The sequence below is a fragment of the Rousettus aegyptiacus genome, unplaced genomic scaffold (assembly GCF_014176215.1).
Source record: "Rousettus aegyptiacus isolate mRouAeg1 unplaced genomic scaffold, mRouAeg1.p scaffold_m13_p_14, whole genome shotgun sequence".
Taxonomy (NCBI): Eukaryota; Metazoa; Chordata; class Mammalia; order Chiroptera; family Pteropodidae; genus Rousettus; species Rousettus aegyptiacus.
The window spans coordinates 34892927-34916492 of NW_023416289.1; the positions used below are offsets into that span (position 1 = coordinate 34892927).

Sequence of the window (23566 nt, forward strand, 5' to 3'; positions counted from 1 at the left end):
GGTCAGTAGCCGGCCGGCTAATAAAGGCTCGTAATTAATCTCAATTGGCTCCGTGGGTCTTAGATTTGAATGCGCCATAACAATTATATTTCATAACTGCCACACTCATTCCCAAACAACGCACCGAGAGTCACTTTTTGACAAAAGCAAAGGAATCCATTTGTGAAAATCTTTACTGACAATTCTGAATGTAAGTCAACATAAAAAGAAAAAAGTCTGCAGATATTAAAACAAACTCTTGATGCATCTACAATTAAAGCACAGTAGGCCTCACAATTGAAGAGGCAAGAAGAGTACGAAGTGCGGAATAAACCAAATCACAGACAGACACCTAGTAACTGATAAAGCATGCATTTCAAACCACCAATGCAAAGGTGGACTTTGTGATTAATAGTTCAGGAACCACTTGTTGGCTAATTAGAAAGAATGAAAATAAAATTCAAGCCTCACCCCTATACAAGAATAAAATGATATATATCTGTGACCTAAATATAAAACTGAAAAACCTGCAAGTATTAAAATAGTGTGTGAATTCCTGTGTTACCTGGATGTAGGAATAATTTCCCAATTATGACTTAAAATCCAGATACAGCAAAAGAGGATTTGATTTTTTTAAAGGCTCACATAGAGGTACATATATACAATGGAATATTACTTAGCTGTAAAAAAGAATTGAAATCTTACCACTTGCAATAACATGGATGGACCTAGGGTCCATCCACATACTGTGCTGAGTGAAATAAATCAGAGAGAGAAAGACAAATGCTATATGACATCACTTACATGTGGAATCTAAAAATCAAAATAAACAAACAAACAAAATGAACACAGACTCATAGATACAGAGAACAAACTGATGGTTGCCAAATGGGTGGGTGGTTGGGGCTGGGTGAAAAGGGGAAGGGATTAAAAAATACAAACTAGCAGTTACAAAACAATCACAGGGAAATAAAGTACCAGCACAGGGAATACAGTCAATAATGTTGTAATAGCTATGTGGTGCCAGGTGGGGGCATCATTTCATATGATGTATAAATATCTGACCACTGCTGTACACTTGAAACTAATATTGAATGTCAACTGTAATTGAAAGGTAAATTTAAAAAGGATATTTTAACAAAAATTTTCTTTACAAACACATTACAAAAGTAAGAAGAATCAAGTAGAATTCATTTTAATATATTTTTATTTAAAAATACATGAGAAAAATATATAATTTTAAAACTTACATGTACATTTTAAATATTATAGATTGATGTCATATGATTAATTCTAGTAAATAAAGTGATAAAGTATTTTCTCTCTGGCATCCTTTGCTTGGCACTATTTTGTAAGGCTCATCTGTGTTGCTGTCTGAAGCTCTAAGTGGTCCATTGTATCATTATATAGTATTCCACTGCTACAGCTTCTAAGTGCTATGGTTGACTAGCATGTACATATTTTTCTAGCTTTTCTACAACATGAATGATCCTTCTGTGGAGAAGCTTTCCCATGCATGTTGGTGCATTTAAGCAGACATCTCGCTGGGTTTATATTTATAGGCTGTAGCCTGTATGGATTGTCATATTTATGACATAATCCTCAACTACTTTCCCTCATGAATATAATAATTTACATTTCCACCAGCATCCTATTAGTTTTTTGCTCTACCATACTGCACATACAGAAGAAAGTCTAAGCCGATTTCGATAATGGAAAAGAGGGAAATGACATTAAAATCGCACATGATCTTATTCTAGGAGATGGAAGTAAAAAGTAGGGAGAGAACATCAAAGCAAATTTAAGTTTTCTTCTTATTTGGAGGGAATGTCTTCTAATTACTATAGAGTATAAGGGGTAAATTAGATTTATTGTAGGTTAAGATTTGTAAAGGAACTACAAGTCACCATCATCAATAAAACCCCACATGTCAAAAATTTAATTGTACACCAATGATCATAGCAGTGTTATCACAAGAGCCAAAAGATAGAACCACCCCAACTGTTTGTCAAGGGATAAAGAGATAAAGCAAATTTAATGTATATGCATGCAATGGAATATTACTCAGCCATAAAAAGGATTGAAATTCTGAAACATGCTACCATGGAGAGAAGCTTTGAAAACATTATGCTAAGTGAAATAAGCCAGAAAAAAAGGACAAATCTCATGTGATTTCTCTTATATAAGACATCTAGAATGTCAAATTCACGGAGACAAAGAATAGAAAATAGAGGTGCTGGGAGGGGGGACGGGAGCTGTTCAGTGGAGAGTGTCAGTTGTGGGAAAAATGCTAGAGAAAATGGTGGTGATGGTTACATAACAATGTAAATATACTTAATGCCACTGAACTCTTAAAAATGGTTAAAATAAGGGGGAAGGGGGTTGAGGGAGGACTAAGAAAGTGAAAGGGGTCAAACACCTGGTGACAAAGAGAGACTAGACTTTGGGCAGTGAGCACCCAATGCAATATACAGATGACATGGAATGGGACACTTGAAACTTATATAATCTTATTAACCAATGTCACCTCGATACATTTTAAAAGTGGTTAAAATAGAACCTTTGTTTTACAGACATTTTGCCACAATTAAAAAAAAAACACTTCTGTATCCTGAGCTATTTCTCTAAACATTCCTTTCTGTTCCTTTTCTAACTGAAACCTTCTTCTAAACATGGTGTGGGTGTCCTTTGAAGCCCTCCCAAATGCTGGCTGCTGAATCTGGCACCCCTCGCACCACAGGGTACAGAGGTAGGTGGATGCCCTCACCAAAGAGCCCCAGCTCCCCACGGCCCTTCATCAGGCAGCATTTGATCCTCCAGCCAGCATCTTCTCCTGTTATAGCCATCCTGTCCCTGGCACAACCTGCCTTGTCATCAAACTCACACCACCTGGCTGACTCCCTCCTCTAGGACTTCTGTGGTCACACAAAACCAACGTCAACCACAAAGTTACTTACATGTGATTTAGCCTAACATTAAGACCCCCTAGAAACTCTGGAGGGTAAAAAGTTAGTCTTTAGAAGCCAATCAACCCAATTACCATGAACACCAGTTTGGAACTGCACTCCCCCTACCCACCCATGTGCTCTTCCCTTCCATGACCACCACTTGCCCAAATCCCAGTTTCCTTTTGTCTCCCCAATTATGGGACTCTCACGATCAGAGCTGAGAGGCCAACCAGGACTAAGGAACAGCAGTCCTTTGACTAGTGGGGGGTTCCATTATGTCCCCTTGGTCCTCTGACACTCAAGTCGTCTCATTCGGTCACCAATTCAGAGTCCCCTTCTTCCACCTAGTACAGAGTTGGAAACACAGAGGTTTCAAGTGGAGTGCTGAATGCACCATCTCCCTGTGGATTTGAACGCTTTTCACTTTAGTACGCCCTTGCCATAGCACAGGAGCAGGAACTAGGTGCTGTTGGGCCCCCTCTGCCTTGCTCTTTATGCAAGTTCTACAGTGAGCGCTGAGAAGGGGAATGAAGAAGAAAGAGAAAGTTCCAGGAGAAGACACCCTCACCGGATGCAGCCACTGGTTCTCCAGGATGATGCCCATCAAAGAGCAGCTGTGGAGGCCAAGGCTAAGAGGCTGTGCCTGCCCTCCCATTGGCTGGCATGGCTCTTGATTGGCAAGACTCAGAGAGTCATATGAAACTATCAGGGCTGTGTCCTCTGCCACAGTGTAAACAATCTCCCTTCAGATATGGCTTGCTGTCCCTTCCCAGAATGCTGGTAATGGATCCTCCCAATATGATGCTATCTCTGGGCTGCTGTGAGCAGTCCTCTCCCACTACCAATGACAGTGATTTGGAGACTGGCAGTGGGGTCCCCTCTTGCTTAATCTGAGTGTCTGACTTCCCTGTCCTCTGAGCGATCTCTTGCATCTTCTTGACATTCACAGCAGTGCCTAGAACCAAGCCTTCATGGATGAGGAGACCAACGCACATCCTTGGATAACTAGCTCTGGGTGGGAGGGCCAAAGTTAGCATTTGCAAATCTTGTTTTTGTTTTTGTTTTTCTTAATTGCGATAGGAACACTTAACATGAGAGCTAAACTCTTACCAAAATTTTATATGTCTGACACAGTGTTGTTAACTAGTGATGATACTGTACAGGAGAGTTCTAGAACTTGCTCATCTTGTGTAAGCAAAAGTTTATACCTGATAAAGTGACTCCCCCCTTTCCCCTCCCCTCTCTGCTTCTATTGATTCTCTTGGATACTTCATGTAAGCAGAATCTTGCAGGGTTTGTCCTTCTGTGACTTGTTGTATCACTTAGAATAATGTCTTCCAGGTTCATCTGTGTCATTGCCTATGGCATGACTTCCTTCATTTTTAAGGCTGGGTAATATTCCACCAAAGGTGTCTATTAATACCCCATTACTCTTATCACGGAACCCTGTGTGACCTCTGCCCATTATCACTCTGATCACCAGCACCTGCCACTAATGTCTTAATTGTCTCCATAATGGTCTCTAATGTTAACTGGGTGCTAATGATCTAAGAGCCCTACAGCTGAGGGCATTTCCTGCATGACCCGATTTTCCTCAGCCCTGTGGAGTAAGTAGTATTATTACCCTCTTCAAAGGGACTTGAGCCCATTGAGATAAAGGCTAGAGTTGAGAACATTCCTACTTGATCAGCCCAAATTTTAACCATTTCACTGTATTGGATCAACAGACAGCCATGGCTTCATGCTGTCTGCTAAGACTGGGCTAAGAAACTCAATGGGACTTTTCTCTCAGATAGGTAGATAGATTAGATAGATAGATGATTAGATAAATAGATTGATGATAGATAGATAGATAGATAGATAGATAGATAGATAGATAGATGATAGATAGATAGAGATATAGATAAATATATTTAGGTGAGGCAACTCTTGGTTGACCTCACAGATTGCAAGGACCTTGTCAGCTTACAATCCTTTATTTTTTTATTTTTTCCACCTACAGCACCTGGTCTTCCTACAAGGTCTCCCATCCAAGTACTAACCAGGCCCAAAACTGCTTAGCTTCTGAGATCAGACGGGATCAGGTTTATTTAGGGTAGCATGGCAGTAGACCTGTGAGCTTCATTTTTAGTTAAACCAGAACTCTACCGAAATTCTGACCTGAAGTCTTCATGCTGCCTTCCTAACTCATCCTTAGCTGGGCCACAGTCACACAGTAGAGAAAAATGTCTTGGTTTCCTTTTTTGTGGTTGCCTGGTTGCTGCTCCAGGATCCAGCATAGAAGGTTAAAAGTGATACAGTGTACCAGATTCTCTGTCGTTTAATATCAAAAATCCGGGCTAGGTCATGATGTACTTAGACATCAAGAGACATCAGCGATTACTATACTGAGTGGTCCTGATAAGGGGATAAGTCTGGACCTCTGGAGGGTGTTTCAGAAAATAGAATAGAGGCAGAAATCCTGCATTAGGCAAGACAAGACCGCCACCTGAGGTGGGGGTCAGCCATGAGCAGACAGGACGAGGGTGCCACCTGGTGGTTAACTGCGAGCTGACCCGAATCAGGTTTTATTACCTCATTTATCGAATGTCAGAAGTGTATGTAGCTGTCACAAAGCAAATCTTGTCCAAGTTTTTGATATTTGGGAAATAAAGGCCAAATAAGTAGGAAAATATTTTTAAAAACCAAACCTCAAATTTCATTTGTAGAAACTCTCAGCCTGATTTTCTGAATCTGTGTGATACACCCACATCTCATCTTCCCGGGGTCATCAGAAGTGCCACATCCAACCAAGGTCACATTCATTGTGGACAGAAAAGAAGTAATTCACAAATGGACAGATGACGTGCCCAAAACAGTCCTTTTTCGATTTAGCCGGTTTATTCTTGTTCATTCCTCAGCCGAAAAAACTCTCCCACATAATTATTTCCTGAACTCCCCAACTAGGACCAAATTAATGACCCATGTTAACAGATCCTGACTCACAATAGTTGGTTAATTAGTAAACATTTTTAAAAGATGGAAGAAAGCAGTGTGAAATATGAAGCTGAATCATTTTTGAAATTTTAGACTTTGTTTTTTTCTCTCTGTACCACCAATTGTACTTTCCCAAGTCAACCACTTGGCCACAAATTAGGATTATAAAAAAATTTTTTTCTTCCCCACGAGTCTAAGAAAAAAACAAAGATTATGTCAGGTATCACAAATTGGTGGTCACCAGGTGGGAGGGGAATGGGGACTGGGTGACAAAAACAAAGGGATTGAGAAGCACAAATTAGTGGTTACAAAATAGTCATGGGGGCGTGAAGCACAGCACAGGGACTATCATCAATAGTATTGTAATAACTATGGATAGTGCCAGGCGGGTACTAAAGTATCAGGGTGATCACTTCATAAATTATATAAATGTCTAACCACTGTGCTATACACCTGAAACTAATGTAGTGTTGTTGTATGTTAACTATTTTTAAAAAATGCTTTCTGAGATATGCAAACCACAAAAAAAATGGAATTTCTGATAATATAATTAATTCTTTACTTGATATCAAGTCTTGTGTAAAACCATAACCCAATTTAAAATTCTTAGCTACAGAGTGAAATGGCTGCTGGAAGGATTGTAACTAACTGAGAATAGATGATTTGAAGGTTTGAATTTCTTTATTTTATGAACGGTATTAGTGTTGAAGTTTTTTGTCAACTTTTTCATATGAAGAGATAAAACTAAAAAAATAAATAAGTAAATAAAAAATAAAATAAAGTTCTTATTTTTTAAATAACATTCTTAAGATTATATGCGTATAACAAAAGCGATTTAAAAGGCCCATTTGGGGCAATGTTAGAACAAAAGAGATGTGACCCTGCTGATTCTCAAATGATGCTGCCATCAGTATTTCAATGATTCGAAAAATTATTTAGGCAAATTAGTTACCAAAACTCAAAAGAATTAGATTTCACTATTGAGAGATTTTTTTTTTTTGTCGTTTTTGATATTTATTTCCCAAGGAAGGAACTGTGTCAGAGTGAAAGCAAGTCAAGTTTTCTTTCAGTTTTCCTCAGAGTTTCAGACGGCTAAGATCTTTCTCACGTAAACATGATAATAGATTTTGTTTGAGGATAAGATATTATTCAAGACTAAGACATTATTTAAGAAGAGTCACATAAAACTATTGAAAACACATCATATGTTTTTAAATTATGGAAAAACACACTTTCAGAAAAGCCATGGAGAAGCCGTGTCCCAGACTCTGTGAGGAGCTGCATATGGAGGGTAATGTGATGTGACAGTCTGAACAGGGCCTGGGTGACAGCTCAACTCCTTGAAGTCCTAGAAGCCAGGACAGACCTGCAGGAATGGGAGGTGGAGAATTCATTCTCACCAAGTAGGATATTGAAAGGCAAGGCCTTTCTCACACACAGGAGACTCAAGGCACTAGACTGCCTATGACAGTGTGTAAGAAAAGTGTACCAGCCACTGTCTCCAGAGGCCCTCTCTGTCCAAATTTTTTGGACAGACCCTCTCTGTCCAAATTTCCAGTTGGAAAAAAAATACTGTAGGTCACCAATAGCCCCTCCAGGGGACAAGGAACCCTACTTTTCTCTTTTCTTCTCCTTAATGCAAGAATTCCTAAGCCAAGATATAACAAAAAATGCCATTCCAGGATGAAGGCTATTTGGGGAAAATCAAACCAGGGCAGAGGTCGCCTGGTATTCCCAGAGGGTATGAGCTCTGCCTCATGATCTGCTCAAAATAAATGAGCGGAAAACTCAGTATGAAATAATCCCCCACAAGCAAGAGTCAAAGGAACCACAGGTGTGAGAATGACTACTCCCAGAAGTATGGCAATGCGGTAGGAGCTATGAAATAAATTAAATTCAGCTTGTGAAGATAATAAAAGAAACAAAAATCTCAATAAAATATCGAGTGTCAACTCTAATTGAAAAATAAAAATTTTTTGAAATGTCATACAAATATTTGAGTGTTTCAATTTGCCATAAGGAGACACAATGATTTCAAGAGCTGGGGTGAGCCTCTCCTTACACGTGAAATGTGATAAGAAGTCTCGAAATCAGCAGTAAATTATCCCTGTGGAAATGATTGAGTGACAGCCTTCTTGACCAAACACATAAATCTAACCTGACTCTACCCCATACACCGGGCTCATCCATGAGTCATTGAACACCAGGAGAAACGTTTTTTGAACATACTTTAAAAGAATTGTACCTCATTCTGTACATATCGTGATGTAAGGGAAGTAGTAATACTATAACAAATATCTTTTATCTCTGATTCTATAACTAACAAAAGCCTGGACCTTCCTTGGCTGACCAGTGTCACAGAGGTTTGGGGTTTCTTAACCAAACTTCTAACCAAAGATCTTCACGTTTGTGAAGAAAACATTCATTTGAAGAAGTGACTGAGGTTGACTGAGTATGATTTTAGGAAAGACTTCTGAGTAGGCTTAATTGAATTTTCTTGATCCAAATGTGAGATTTCACTTTCATAATCAAAAACCATTTGAAAACAGTCTTCCCCACCTCCAAAAAAAAAACTTCCCCATTCATTTTAGAACAATTAATAATGATGGCCATTTTTAAATTTGAATTCTAATTTCAATCTATCGATAGGTATACAAGATCTAATCTGGAATGATACTATGGCTCTGTTTTGTTCATATTAGTTGAAAAGTAACTTTCATGTATGACACTCTCCTTTGTTTGTGGTAACCTCTCATTAATGCCAGAATTCAATCAAACCCTGATTGGATCAAGCAGGATGGACAGGAAGTGAGTGAGGTAGGAGGATGGACCTAATAAAAGTCATTTGCAGGTCGACCTCACTCCAGAACTGAACTGTCAGTGGAGGCAGCTGGAGGCCAGAAGGGCACCCAGTGCGGGGGAGGTGAGTTATCTAATGGGATTTTGTTTTTCAAATTTCCACAAAAGGTCTTGGGATTGGAGGAATGTATGAATCCAGCAAGTGCTGTCTGAGGCCAACTCAAGGCCAGGCACGGTATGTATACCTGGAGACACTGGTACCCTTGATGACAGCAGTAGGCAGAACCGAGTTTCAGTAACAGGTTGAGAAATAATATCGTGTCATTATCCTGAGTCAAGTCAGCTCATCTAACTCTGTGAGGTGGCAAGTAGGTGTCAGCCATGGCTGTATTACAGCTCTCAAGTTCCATAATGGTTTTACCACATCCAGGTTGGGCAGCTGGGGGAGTTAGAGAGTTTCTGCGTCTAGGCAAGCTGGAACTATGAGGTGACCCACATATGTCATTGCAAATTCATTTTCTAGTAGCCACATCAACAAAGTAAAATCAAACCCATCTAATTTATTGTTACTGGCAGAAGGCTGTCATTTCAACATGCGATCAATTGTTGAAGGATGTCTAGGAGATCGTTACATTCTCCTTCTTGTGGTGTCTTCGAAACTGAGAACGCATCTTAAGCTCACAACACATTTCAGAGTGGATAAGCCACATGGAGCTGGTGGCTGCCATGCTAGACAGCTCAGGTGTCGTAGAGAGACACTCTCACCAGCTAACTACCTCCTAGCGTGCAGAGAAATCCCATCCTCCAATAGCAAATATCAGAAGTTCAGGGCCATGAGTCATTTGTATTCCTACTTGCACTTTATGTCATTGCCTAGGAGCGGTGACTGCAAATCACAACGCAGGAAAAGGGGGTGGTGTCCCAGGACCAATGCATCCAATTCACTCAAAGAATTCTAACGGCATGCGCAATTTTCCCCCACCCAGCAGCCATGGCTGGCCACTTTAAAGGAGCGTGCTGATGTCCAGTCTGCCTGACTTACCTTGAAAACCCTGTGAACATGAAATGTGGATACATCTGCTATCTCGGGTGTGTCAGCTCACTGAGGAAGGAGCCCGGCGGGGATGGGGTTTTGTGACTCTCCTGCTCCGAGGTCTCTCAGAAGAACGACATAAGGCCCAATAGCCAGCTTGGCAGGCTGGTGTCAAAAGTCAAGGACTTGGAGCCCCAGCTGAGAGCTATCCTGCAGATGAATCCAAAGATGCAGAGGTTCCAAGGTGAAACACCTGTGGGACCTGCCAGTCCCATCAGTGCCCAGGAAGCAGAGACTTTCAAAGCTCCCCATTACATGTGGGCATCAACAGGGTTCTGGCACCTGAAATGTTTATTCTTGCCCAGGGACAGATGTCCTCACCTGTAAGCAGAGATTAGCACTGTCCATCAGTTTTTAAAGGACTATAGTATTTAGTCATGCCCCAGGCCTATACTGTCCAAAGTCTGCGATAGCCACAGGGAGCTATTGACCACTTGAAAACAGAGACTGACACCAGTAGAAATCAGGTTTTGGATATACTGGATAACATAAAATGTATTCCTAAAATCAATTCTACCTTATTCTTATCATTTTTTAAATACGTTTGTGAGAAAATTTTATTTTTGTTAACATATCCTTTTAATATTTTTTTCAATTATAGTTGGCATACAATATTTTATTAGTTTAAGGTATACAGCACAGTGGTTAGACATTTATAGAATTCACAAAGTGATCACCCCAATTAGACTAGTACCTACCTGCCACCATACATTGTTACTACAATATTATTGACTATATTTCCTATTTGTAATTACAGCCCCAACTACCAATTTGTACTTCTTAATCCCTTCCGCTTTTTCACCCAGCCCCACAACCCACTTCCCATCTGGCAACCATCGGTGTCTCTGAATCATATAAGTGAAATCATATGGCATTTGTCTTTGTCTGACTTATTTCATTTAACATAATACTCTCTAGGTCCATCTATGTTGTCACAATGGCAAGATTTCCTTCTTTTTTGTGGCTAAGTAATATTCCATTGTATATATATACCACCTCTTTACCCAGTCTATTGATGGGCACTTGGGTTGCTTCCATATCTTGGCTATTGTAAGTAGAGTTGCAGTGAACATAGGGATGCATATGTCTTCCAAATTAGTGTTTTGGATTTCTCAGATAAATACCCAGAAGTACAATTGCTGGGTCATATGGCAGTTCTTTTTTTTGTTTTTCCGAGGAATGAGAAAATTTTAAATTGCACATGGGGCTCACATTGTTTCTTTGGGCAGCACTGGCTCAGAACAACGATTCTCAAAGTTGAGCATATATGAGGTCCCTGAGGGTCTTGTTTAAATGCAGAATCTGGGTCCTGGCAGAGTTGGCCTGTGAGCCTGGATTTATGACAAGTGTTCTGGCCATGTAGATGCTGCTCAGGACAAGCAGCTCTGTGCACCCATCCTCATAACTGGGGTCAGGGGGAGAAGTGGCCACCAAACACAGTCATTCTGGCCCTCTGAGCAATGCCCCTAGGTCCAGTTGAGCTCTAGGTCCAGGTTGTTGCTAATGCACCCTCATCTTAGGATCCCTAGCATTTCTCTTTTCATTTTTTTTAATTACAACTCTAAGAGAGAAAAGGCCCGGCATGTAATTGCCTATTTAACAACAGTAAGTAGGATAATTGAAAAAAAAAAAAAAAAAAAAAAAAAAAAAAAAAGGAGAAAGAAAAAAACTTTAATGTCAATGCTATTCTGCAACAAGCAAAATATTTTCCATCATTTGAAATATATATTTGAGGTCTTTATTTGACAGAATATGTGCTAATTTGTGTAATAATTTTGAGAACAAACAACAGTCATGGTCTCTTTTTTCACGTGTGTTCCAGACTAAGGAGAAGAAAACTCCTTAATCCAATAATTAAATAAGTTAATGGAAAGAGACTACCTATTATAAATAAGAAGGACTAGTTTCAATTATAATCATTCATTCTCTACATAAAATTTGATCCAATTGGGAGCCAGGGATTCTCCGCAGGAAACCTGATTAAGAAAGATGTGTAGAGTCAGAGAAAGTGAGTGAGACATCTGGGCCTGGAGGTAGATGTGCAGGTGGCATAAGGTATGTGTGTGTGTTTGCTGACTCGATTGCTTCTCTGTCCACAGTGAACATGACCTTGGATGTTGACACCGCCAACAACTACCTCGTTACTTCTGAGGGCCTGAAGCGTGTCCACTGTGGGCTTTTCAACTATGTCATCTGTGTCCTAGGAACCCCTCGGTTCAGCTCTGGCCACCATTACTGGGAAGTGGACGTGGCGACGAGCAAAGAATGGAATGTGGGCATTTGCAAGGAATCTGTCCCTCGGCAGGACGAAGTCGTGCTATCTTCAGAACTTGGCTTCTGGATTGTCAGTTCAAAGAGCAAAGACATCTTCTCGGCCAGCACCGTGCCTTTGACAGTGCTCACAGCTGGCCCCCTGCTTATGCCGTGTGGGAGTGTTCCTGAACGCGGATATGGGGATCATTTCCTTTTATCACATTGGCAATAGGTCTCATATTTTTATGTTCCCCAAAATCTCTGCTGCAGAGCCACTGTGTCCATTTTTTGCTCCTGCAAATTCAGTCATGGATGATGAAAGCTTCCTGACAGTGTATCTTGTGATGGACCCAGGCATTGCCTGTCCTCCAGTGACTCCTGGGCAAGGCCAGTGACCTTCCAAGCACAGACATTTACAGAAACTTCTGACATACTCAGAGCCAGAGCTGGGCACTTTTCTGCTGGTTAAGTATGGTACCAAAATATAGCAAAAAAATATGGAACAGGGTGATTCCCAAACACAAATTAATTACATTTGGGAAAATTATACTTCCAATATTCAGAGTTGTTGCAGTCAATTCCTTTGGGGCTTTGTTTATATTTCTGTCCAATTAATATGTTCTGAACTTTCATATTGATTGCCAAAGGTTTCCCTTTTCATCATCTGAAAGGTTCAGGTAGTCGCAATGGAGATTAAAAGTGAAATTAAAATTTGAGTGTGACCCAACAGACTAGTTACTTTTCTATATGATGTGGAAACCAGACAGACCTATCTAAACAGTTAAAATAGAGATGTGTATGTATTCAGTTTCAGCAACGGAAAAATGCACATTGTTTCAAGTACCCATCAAACATTCAGGGAACACTTGAGGGAGGTGGAAGGGCTGCAGGAGCAGCTTAATCAAGGAGCTGGTTTCAGCTGATGCTGAATCTCAGCCTGATCCCATCGGGGCTCTGAATGGGACCACAGTTGTCCTGACTTGAAGCAAGAGGTATGGGGACTTTGGCTACATCTACTATTAGCGCCCCCCCGTTTCATCCAGTGTAGGATGGAGAGGACCCCCTGCCAGCCTTTCCACAAGAGCCCGCTGCAGAGACCCAGGGCAGCTCTCCAGAGATGGCTAAGTCTGTCCCTGTAGATAGGACCCTCCGGGTCGAGGGAAACTGAACGGAGATCTACCCCTTTCCAAAACTACCATTTTTAACATTTCTGTTTTGTTCATGCACTCCAATAATCATTATTTTTTTGCTTATAATGTTCAGAGTTAGTGATGTTGAATTAGATTTAGGTTTAGAGCGATGAGAATTAAAATGGTTTTAAAAGAATTCTGACACTGTCTCTCTGCTTCATAATCTGATCTGTATAACCAGGAAATCCTCTTTCCAGCGCTACCACCAGAATATGGGACAGGCTGGTGGTCCAAGAGCCTCGAGGGCGGGGCACCCTGGGTGACAGCAAGCAGTTGACAGTCTCCTTGTTGAGTCATGGGGACAGAGAGAGACAACAGGGTCTGAGCAGGAAACACTGGTTTCACAAGAGGTGTTTTCCAGCTTGAACAGACCTGAGGCCATGAGTAGCAAGAGCTGTGGGGAACTACAGCTCACAGGGAAGGCCAGCCCCCAGATTACAGGTGACCAGTGTGAAGGGACTCGGGGACAGAGTTTGGCAAAGAGTGAGAGCATAAGGGGAAGTGCCTGGTGGAAACCCAGTACACAGAGGGTCCCTGCGCCTCAATGACAACGTTGATTCTAGATTTAGATTCTCCACAGGGAACATGGGGACTTTCTCTGCCTTCTGTCCCACTACGCACGTAGATCTTCTCAACAACTGTCTTACTGTCCCTGACCACCAGAAGTGGCCGAAGGTGACTGCACAGGGTTAGTTTGTGCTGCACTAGAGACATCCCATGCAGACAGTGTCACCCATCCTGGAGATGACACAATAATGGCACCTCTGTGAGGATATCAGGCCCACGTGCTCTCTCTCTCTATAACTGGTCAGGTGCCACACTGAGTTATTCCCCTGCGTGAGCTCTGGAGCAGAGACTAGCCAGGTGAGGGCATCCTCTTGTCCAGTCTTGGGGCAGATGTCAGGGGTGGAGAGTCTGCACAGGAAGGGGCTCAGAGCTATGGAAGGTAGTCCCATTGGGCAGGACAGTGCCAAATCTGCCCTACCCTGAGCTGCTCCATTCAGGCCCCGGCTGGGTAGATAGAACATGGGGATGTGCTGGGGTTGTTTCAGGTGGGACCAGAATCCTGAGGTCACTAAAGTCCCTGTGTCCTGGGATCCATGACAACAGAGAAAGAGGGAGGGGGTCCTTGGCATCTGGAGCAAGCCTTGAGGGGCCAAGGCGAGCCACTGAGCTCCTCGACCCCTCACAGAAGTCTACTGATTTTCTCAGACCTCATAGAGGAGGGTTGGGCATGAGTACAAGAAGACAAATTGACGTGCAGAGTTTGGGTTGTGCCCTAAAAATCCTGACACATGAAATAAGATCCAGTGACAGACACACACACCCAAACGGATACCCAGAAGTGGCCTGCCCCAGGTAACATGCCCACTCCTTCCATCTCCAATCCCACTCAGGATGATGCAGCCTTCCCAGCAATTTCTGCCACGGTCATGTGTCACGCTTCTGTGCGTTTGTTCTTTGTAAGTTGCTCCCATTTTTATCTCTCACTAAATAGGGAGGCCCGTCTGTCCTCTCTTAACCTGAGGCAGCAGGGGAAGAAAAAGGAATTTGCAGCAAGACGACGTCTGGTTAATTTTTGGAATGATGAGAGTTGGAGACTAAGCAATAGACGCTTTTTACACAAGTGGAATCAGATTTGAACAAGACCCTCTACAGTATTGCAACGGTGCGTTTTATATTCAGAAATACAGTGGATGCACATTGGGCCCTGCCATGGTCCAATTGTCCGTGTCCCCCCAAATTCATAGTGGACTCTAACCCCCAAAGATGACACTGTTAAGAGGTGGGGTACTCAGGCCATGAGGGAGGCCGATGGATGGGATCAGCAAATGCCTTCACCCTTCCTCCATGTGGACACAGTGGGAAGGTGGCCATGAACCAGGAAGGGCTCCACCCAAAGGTGACCATGCTGGCGGAGGAAGGCCAACACTGAAAGGCACCTGATGGCCAAAACCAGGGTGCCATAAGAAGGTCTGACAAGTCCACACCGGAAACAAAGCCCTCCCTGCCTCCACTGGCTCTGATGGTCCCTCTGTGTGGGGCCTATGCCCAACTCCTGTGTCCCTTGCCCTCGGCATAGAACACACTATTAGCAGGGATTTCTCATTCTCTTAGGAGTTATGGACCAGCCAAGTCTGTGCTCACCTGAGTTACATAAGCCTGTGCCATCAGCCTAAATTCATTCCTGCTGCTTCCATGTGTGCACAATGTCACAGAACTTACAAGACCCCAGGAGGAATGTGGAAGTGAATAGAGCAGAAGGGCTCAGGCACAAGGGGGACACAAGCACCTCCAAGTTGTTTTAGTGAAAGCAGAGCTGTGTCATCAGGAAAGCATTGGAAACTAGGTCATCGGGGTTCTCTTTTTCCCAAGAATGCCTTGTCCGAAACACGGCAAGTGACCTACCCATGCTGGTCCCTCCACCTTGAGGGGAAAGCAGGTCACAGGTCTAAGAGGTGCACTCTGTGACAGCACAGAGCACCTTCTGTCATTTGTTTCCGACTCTGCTGTGGAGTCCCCATGTGTGACTCCATGGGGCTGGTGGGTGTCGCCTGTGCAGGGACAGGTGTGTCCCCTGCAACTCTGACTCATCGCTGTTGAGTTGGCACAGCACCTCACCAGTGAGGTTGACCTTTGTGCCCCACAGAATGACAACCACTGGTTTGGGTGCGTCACCCAGCTCAGTAAGCTGTCAGCCCCCCAGGAGGGTGCTCTGGGCCATGTCTGCAGCAGAAGCGGTGCAAGGGGACGAGGGGGCTCTCCATGCACAAGAAGTCATTGGAGGTGTGATGTAGGGCCTGCTTCGGATTGTGATATGGGCTGTGAGGGTCCAAGTGGCAACATGGTTCTGTGGGTTCATTGTAGCCAGATAAAAATGACACATGGGGAACCCTGGAGCCATCCAGGTGACAGTTACTCAAAGGAGATTCTTGTAACTGCAGTTTCTGGTGAAACTGCATGGGGTGGGGGTACTGCTGTTTGGATCGATCACAGATGGGGGAATATATATAGATATCATTTTTAATATATTTCTCTCTAAGGCTGAGAATTAGAAAAATGAAAGTTATTACTTTATCTTTCTTTACTTATTCCTTCTCCAACACTCTTTCTCTATGTGGACCCGTGTTTCTGATCTGTCATTTTCTGTCTCTCTAAGGCAGCAGACCCCAACCTTTTTGGCACCAGGGACCAGCGCTCCTGTGAGGAACTGATGCCTGATGAGAAGCTGAGGCTGTGATGCTAGCGCAGGGGAGTGGCTGCAAATACAGATGGAGCTTCGCTCTCCCACTGCTCACCTCCTGCTGTGTGGCCTGGTTCCTAACAGGACATGGACCAGTACCAGTCCACAGTACCGGAGTTTAGGGACCCCTGCTTTAAGGAACCTATTTGGTCATTTCTTTCAAGGCAGGATGACTGGCAGCAGCTCTCTTTTGTTTTGCTTTGTTGGGGAAAGTCTATTTCTCCTGCACTTTTAAGGGAGAATCTTGCAGGAAACAGAATTCTAAGTTGATGGGATTTTTCTCACTACACTTTCAATATTTCACTCACCTCTCCTGTTGCTTGCGTGGCCTCAGGAAAGGCAGACATCATTCTCACCTTTGCTCCTCTGTAGATAAAGGTGGGTTTTTTCCAAGATTTTTTCTTCACGTTTGATGACCTATAGTTTGGAAACGACATGACTGGGTGGTGGTGGTGGTGTTTGACACGCATCCCGCCTGGTGTGCTCTGGGCTTCCTGCTTATGTGGTTTGGTGTGGACACTCACCTGGGGAATTATTCCAAATATCCCTGCTACCCCTCATCTTTCTCCTCTCCTGGGCATCCCATGGTATGTAAGATACACCTGTGGTAGTGGTACCATAGTTCTTGGAGATTCTGTTATATTTGTTCTTTTTTTTTTCCCTTCAGCTTCGGTGGTTTCTATCCACGCAGCCTCAAGCTCGGCCCTCTTTCCTTAGCTGTGTCCAATCTAACAAAACTATCAGAGGAGGCCCCCATTTCTGTGACAATTGTTGGTCCCTAGCACCTTTGGTCTTTCTTCAGAGTTCCCCATCTCTGATGTCACTGCTCATCCTTACACAGTCTGCTTCATCCATCACGGCTCCCAGCATCTTCACCACAGTTGGTTTACATTCTTGGTCTGATCACTCCAGCACCCTGGCCGCATCTGCTTCTGAAGCTTCACTGTCTCTTCCAACTGTTTCTTGCCATCTGGTATGACTTGCATTTTTTTCCTGATAGCCAAACACAATGGTCCATGTACACAGAGCTGCTGTGCACAAGCCTTTGTTGACGTGACAGCAAGCTGTGCGGAGAAGCCATCCATCTAGAGCAGGGGTCCCCAACCCCAGGCCGTGGATTAGTACTGGTCCATGGCCTGTGAGGAACTGGGCTGCACAGCAAGAAGTGAGCAGCCGACAAGTAAACGAAGCTTGTCCGCCGCTCCCAGCACCGCCTCGGTTCAACCTCAGATCATCAGGCATTAGACCCTCATAGAAGCACCAGTCCCTGGTGTCAAAAAAGGTTGGGGACCGCTGCTCTAGACCCTGTGAGTAGGTCTTGGTCTTTACTGAGCCCCAAACTCCAGTCTGTGACCTTTGTGTTGCGAGTGTTTCTCAGTTCTCCCTACTACCACTGGGTGGGACAAGACAGCTAGAGTGGGCAGAACTTGGGTGTCCCCTTCCCAGGTCACTTAGGTCCTAATGACATCCCAGCAGGTTACTTAGTAATAAGTATGGGTGCAGGCCTCACCAATAAGGCAGAGCTCTGGTGCATTTCATGGTTTTTGTTCGTTTGTCTGTTTGCCCTTTCCCTGCTGGGAACACAAGAGGATCTTCTTCTAGTTTTTACGGGGAGAACCTGGTTGAGCTCCTAAAGGGAGAACACACAAAACTAGGCAGTTTCTAACTCAGACTCAGTCTACACACTGAGCCTCCAGCAATTCCTTGATCCCCCTGCAGGATCGCCCAACTGGCCTTGTCCCCACGGTGCTCTCTGTGCACCTGTCCATCCCTCAGGTCTCCAAGGCAGCAGTGTCCCCATGTCCTCACCTCTCTGACAGGTGCAAGAATTTTCGATCTGATCAGTCATACTTGTGAGGACAGAGTGGTGACTTTAAAGCTCCTTACCCCAAACCAAAAGGCCACGACTTTTTTTTTATTTTGTATCCAGTAAGTGATGAGTTAAGAATCCTCAGAGGTGGACAGCTGATTCTCAGAGCAGCATTAAAATTAGAAAATTTTATAACCTCAACAGTTATGTTTGTATTTTCCATTTCATTTTCTTAACACATTCTCATAACAGGCAGGGTGACCATGAATTCTAAGGGGTGTGGAATATATCCTTGTCTTTGTCCCCTGTCACACCTTCACAGACTCAGTACCTAGTATTTAACACTGTGAGTTAACTGTTCTGTTGATCAGGACATGGTCCTAAGTTCTTGGACATTACATTCTAGTAGAAAATCAGGACATAAATTAGAAAGACATACAAAATAGTAATGGGTGCCAGCTGTATGTTTTCCAGGCAATGCCATTTCTGTGAAGTATGACGGTATCTCTCTGCTCAGGAAAAAAGAGAATCCTTTACCATATGAGTCATTTACAAAGACTGCTGATGTCCTTATGGGCAGAGCCTCCTTCTTGCTCCAGGCCACTCCAAAGCCCTCCCTATGTCTTCTCAGAAGAGTGCTCAAAGGGCCATAGGGGAGGTAGCTCTGAAAACCATCTTACTTCTGCAGGTGGGGGTTGGGGCTCAGGCCAATGTCATTCTCTTCTGCTAATGTGTCTCCACTCTTGCTTGGCCACAGGCAGAGGCCAACACACATGATTCACACCCTCATGGCGCTGGTCAATCTCTTGGTGCTTCTGTCCACTGTGATTCCCCGCGTGATGGCAGCTTTTGTGGTGAGGACCCCTCCCCCCCCCTTTCAGTCTTGAGTGTAAGCTTGTCTGTTACAATCATTAGGTGGCTCACAGCACCACCCTGTGCTCCACCTGTGTCCTGAGTAGCTAGCAGTTCTTCACACTCATCCCCATGAGTAGACTGGATGAAGCTCCAAGGAGGAGGCCCTGATTATTGGTCCTTCCTGCTGCATCTGCTAGATGTTCAGGGTCCTAATGAAGGTCTGCATTCCCGTGACAATCAGTGGTCCACAGGACATGAGAAATGATACTGATGCCTAAGGGATTTGGTTCCATTCAGTCTTGAGTCCCAGCGCTTGCGTCAGTCATCTTGCGCTCCATCTCCAATGCCATGTTCATCAGTCTCATGGTCTGGTCCAGTGGCTCCATGGTACTTCTGCACTTACACTAGCAGAGAGTACAAAATATTCACACCCCCAATGGCGACCACAATGCCCCCCTGGAGATTAGAGCCACCCACACCATCCTGATGGTGGCAGTCACCTTTGTCACCTCCATGAATCCCAGTTTTGCATTGTATGTTACTGCCTTCTCAGATTCCCCTCTATGAATGGTGCAGACCACCCGTGCTGTGGTGTCATGTTTTCCCACTTTCAGCCTCCTTCTGCTGGTCCTTAAGGATCCTAGAGGCCCCAGGTCTGCTCTTGCATTGTTGACCTCATAGTTAGTTGAACTGGTAAACACATAGAAGTCAGCCTCTATACCACCCATGAATACTAATTTCTAGTAATTATTTACATTACCCATTTTTACATTGTTATAAAAAATATACATTTGTGATTTTGACATGTAAGTGTACAAGCCAGTGGCATTAAACACACTAAGTGATATAATAATCATCACCACTATCTATACCCAAGACTTCATCATCCCCAACAAAAAGTTGGTTCCCATGAAGAGTTAACTCACCGGTCCTCTCTCCTCCCAGCCCCAGACATCCTCAATTCTACTTTCTTATCTCTATGAATTTCCCTGCTCTAGGTACTTCATTTAAATGGGATCATATAGTATTTTTCTGTGTCTGCCTTATCTAAGCATCATGTTTTCAAGGTTGTTCCACACTAGCATTTGTCAAAACTTTATTCATTTTTATGGCTGAATACTCTTCCAATCTATGTACATACAACATTTTGTTTACTCATTTATCTTTATTTAATTGTTCATTAACTGATGCATACGGGTTGTTTCCACCTTTTGACTACTGTCAATAACACGGCTATGAATATGGATATACAAATATCTGTTGAGTCCCACTTTCAGTTTTTGAATATGTACCCAGGAGTGAAATTGCTGCCACATCGTAGTTGTATATTTAACATGTTGAGAAATCACCTGTTTCCCACAGCTGCTGAATCATTTTACATTGCCACCAGCCATGCACAGGAGTTCCAGTTTGTCCACATCTTCCAATCTGATTATTTTCCATTTCTCCAACATCCATCTAGCAGGTGTAAAGTAGTATCTCATTGTGGTCTTGATCTACATTTCTCCAATGACTAATGATGTTGAACATCCTCTCACATACTAATTGGCAGTTTGTCTATCTTTGGAAAAATGCCTATTCCTTTCCCCGTTTCTGTATTGGCTCATTTTTGTTGGTTTTAGGAGTACTTTATATATTCTGAATATTGATTCCTTATAAGATCCACAAACATGTTCTCCTTTCTGTAGTTTGATAGAATGCTGCAGTCAGCAGAGGTTGGCTCTCAGAGGACTGGCGACCTGTCCCTGCAGGTGTGGCTGAGTAAGCCAGCCAGGAAGGGGGGACCTGAGTGCCACCACGGTGACATTAACATTCCTATTTCATTCACGTGCTCAAATCACCATGGTTTTCTTTATGCTTACCAGCCAGGAGTCACGTAATTATCATTCTCCAGAGGAAGGACTGTTAGGGGATATAGATGAAACCAGACCTGGTCAAGGTTAATGACGGCTGTAGCAAACAAGGCTGTTCCCGAGGTGTGAGTGGGGTGTTGCTATTGTCTCTAATGTTCTGTGCTTGAAATTTAAAATGCATTAAAATTTGTATTTTAAGATGTCAGTGTTGAATAGTGCTCTCTGAAATAAATATTCCAATAAGTATAAAATGAAGTGGATGAAATATAAAACTAAAGAATTAGCCCTAAAACTAGAACAAAAACATAAAGACGTAAGAAACAAAAGACAGCAAAAGGACAATTTCTGCATGGAGAGCCTGTTGGAAACTCACAGGGTGTGTGTGGTTGTAATAGAGTTGGGGATGGGTGACAGGCACAAGTCCCACAAAGCACAAAGAGTTGCAGGAGCAACTTTTTTTAAAGAGCCAGATGGTCAATATATCAGGCTCATGGGCCACACAATTTCTGTGACACCTACTTAATGCTGCTTTTGCAGGTGGAAGGTTCCACAAGCAATATGAAAATGGGTGTGACTACGTTCCATTACAACTTCATTTACAAAAACAGGTGGCCAGCCCATAAGCCAGTCTGCTGACTGCGGTAGGACATCATGTGGTGGGCGGTGGTGGGTCTCCCCGTCCCGGAATCATGAAGGGTGTGTCACACAGATCAGAAGCATGAAAGGGGTGCTGAGACTGACGTGATGGGAAGGACAACATTCAGGGACCCATTAGAGGACAGAGAAACATCTGCAGAGAGAGTCTGAAAGAAAGTGCATTTCCGTTTTAAGGTAAACATGAGGTGAAGGCAGAGGCTGGTTGAGAGAGGGGCAGTGTATGAGTGGGTTTGTGAGAAAATCTGAGATGGGGTGACACTGAGAACCTGTGAGCGTGGGTTGCTTGGTGAAGTCACTGCAAAAACATGCACATGCACGTAAGAAAGTGCGTGTCTGTGCCTGGGTGTTGAGAGAACATTCCAGGGCACGTGTGAGAGGAAAGGTGCAGGTGAGAGCAAGTGCAAGTGCGCACCAGCATGTCCCCTGTGAGCGCATCTGGTACTTGTGGCCTGATTTCCCCAGTGCAGCCAGCGAGCCTCGCCCTGAGAGCCTGCAGACCCACACGCTCTCCTGGGGCCCAGCCACCCGTACCTACTGGAGGGAACGGCCTTGGGGGGTGCCCATCCAATTTAGCTATCTGGGCAGATGCCCTGGTCAGAACCTCAGCTGCAAGGCCCTCCCCAGCACCCCCACAGGACCCCCATCTCGACCCTGCACTCAACACCTGACCATAAGCCCTGGAGCTGTATCTGAGAGAAAATGACACGTACATACATGACGCGTACAGAGTAGGAGTGAACCAGCAAGGCAAGAACAGTCATCCTTCAACGTCCAGTGATGCGCCACCCGGGTGGTTCCAGCCACATGGGGGTAGAAGAGGCTTAAATGGCAGCTCCTGGTGAGAAATGCTGCCTGGAATATTCTGGAAAGGCTAACGGAGGAGACATGGGATCTCAGAGCTACTGTGCTCTCACATCAAGCACAAGTGCCTACTAGAGCAGGCTGAAACAAGGTTCTGACTCCGTGCATGCTGCTGCTGGGGTCTGTTGTTTTGTTACTGTCTTCTCCACTATGACAAATGGGAAACTAAGAATAGCCTCTTACCTTTCACTACAATGAAGCACAATAAAAGCTTCTAAGGCAGCAGGTAACAAAACATGTACTCAATCCAGCAAGCAAGAATATGAAGGGGTCTGGATGGGCACTCTCCAGGCACCCGCCATGGCTGGACCCACACATCGGGCCAGTGTGGCCCCAGCTCTGTCCAGGGACAGCACCCCAGGCCCTGGAAATAGCCCCCCTGCTCCCTTTTTGTGCCCCAAACGCCTCATAACTCAGCAGACAGGGCACTGGCCACTGACCTCCAGGTACCTTGAGTCCTGAACCTACTGACCCAACATGGTGCCAGGCCTATCCCCACAGTGGCCCAAAGCTAGCTTGGACAAACTCTCTATCACCACCCTGCAGAGGGTGCCCACAGACCGTACACTGCCTGGCAGGAATGTCTGACCGCTGCCTCTGGCCACACATGCCCACTCTCACTACCGTCCACCTGGAGACCACTGCCTCCACGGCTGTTTATGGCTCACACTCTACTCCCTCATTGGCCATCTGCCCCAGGAGACACCATCAGCTCCAATTGCCATGAAGGGTGGGAGGATGCGGCAGCATAGGCCATCCTAGTAAGTTTTGCTGCTCCTTCTGCTGTGACTCACTGCTGTGCACCTGCCTGTGCCCTCACCCAGGCTCAAAGTGTCTCCTGGGCCAGAACACACAAACTGGCTGATCTGGGGTGCCTAGACCAACCCTCACGAGTAACAGTGCCTAGGCCTGCACAGCTGCCACTCCGCCAGGGCTTGAAGGCCCATTCACCTAGCACAACCCCACCAAGGCCCCAGAGAGTCAGGACATCAGGACTTCTGGGAATGAGGTGCCGGCTACCACACCCCAGGTCCCCCGTGAAGGGCCA

General features: G+C 44.2%; 3 pseudogenes; 2 read left to right on the plus strand and 1 right to left on the minus strand.

The window, feature by feature from the left end:
* Nucleotides 1–4920: 4920 nt before the first annotated feature.
* LOC118611661 lies at nucleotides 4921–5039 on the minus strand (annotated as a pseudogene).
* A 4654-nt stretch (nucleotides 5040–9693) lies between these two features.
* Nucleotides 9694–13373, plus strand: LOC118611430 (annotated as a pseudogene).
* Nucleotides 13374–18911: 5538 nt separating this feature from the next.
* Nucleotides 18912–19828, plus strand: LOC118611475 (annotated as a pseudogene).
* Nucleotides 19829–23566: the final 3738 nt, after the last annotated feature.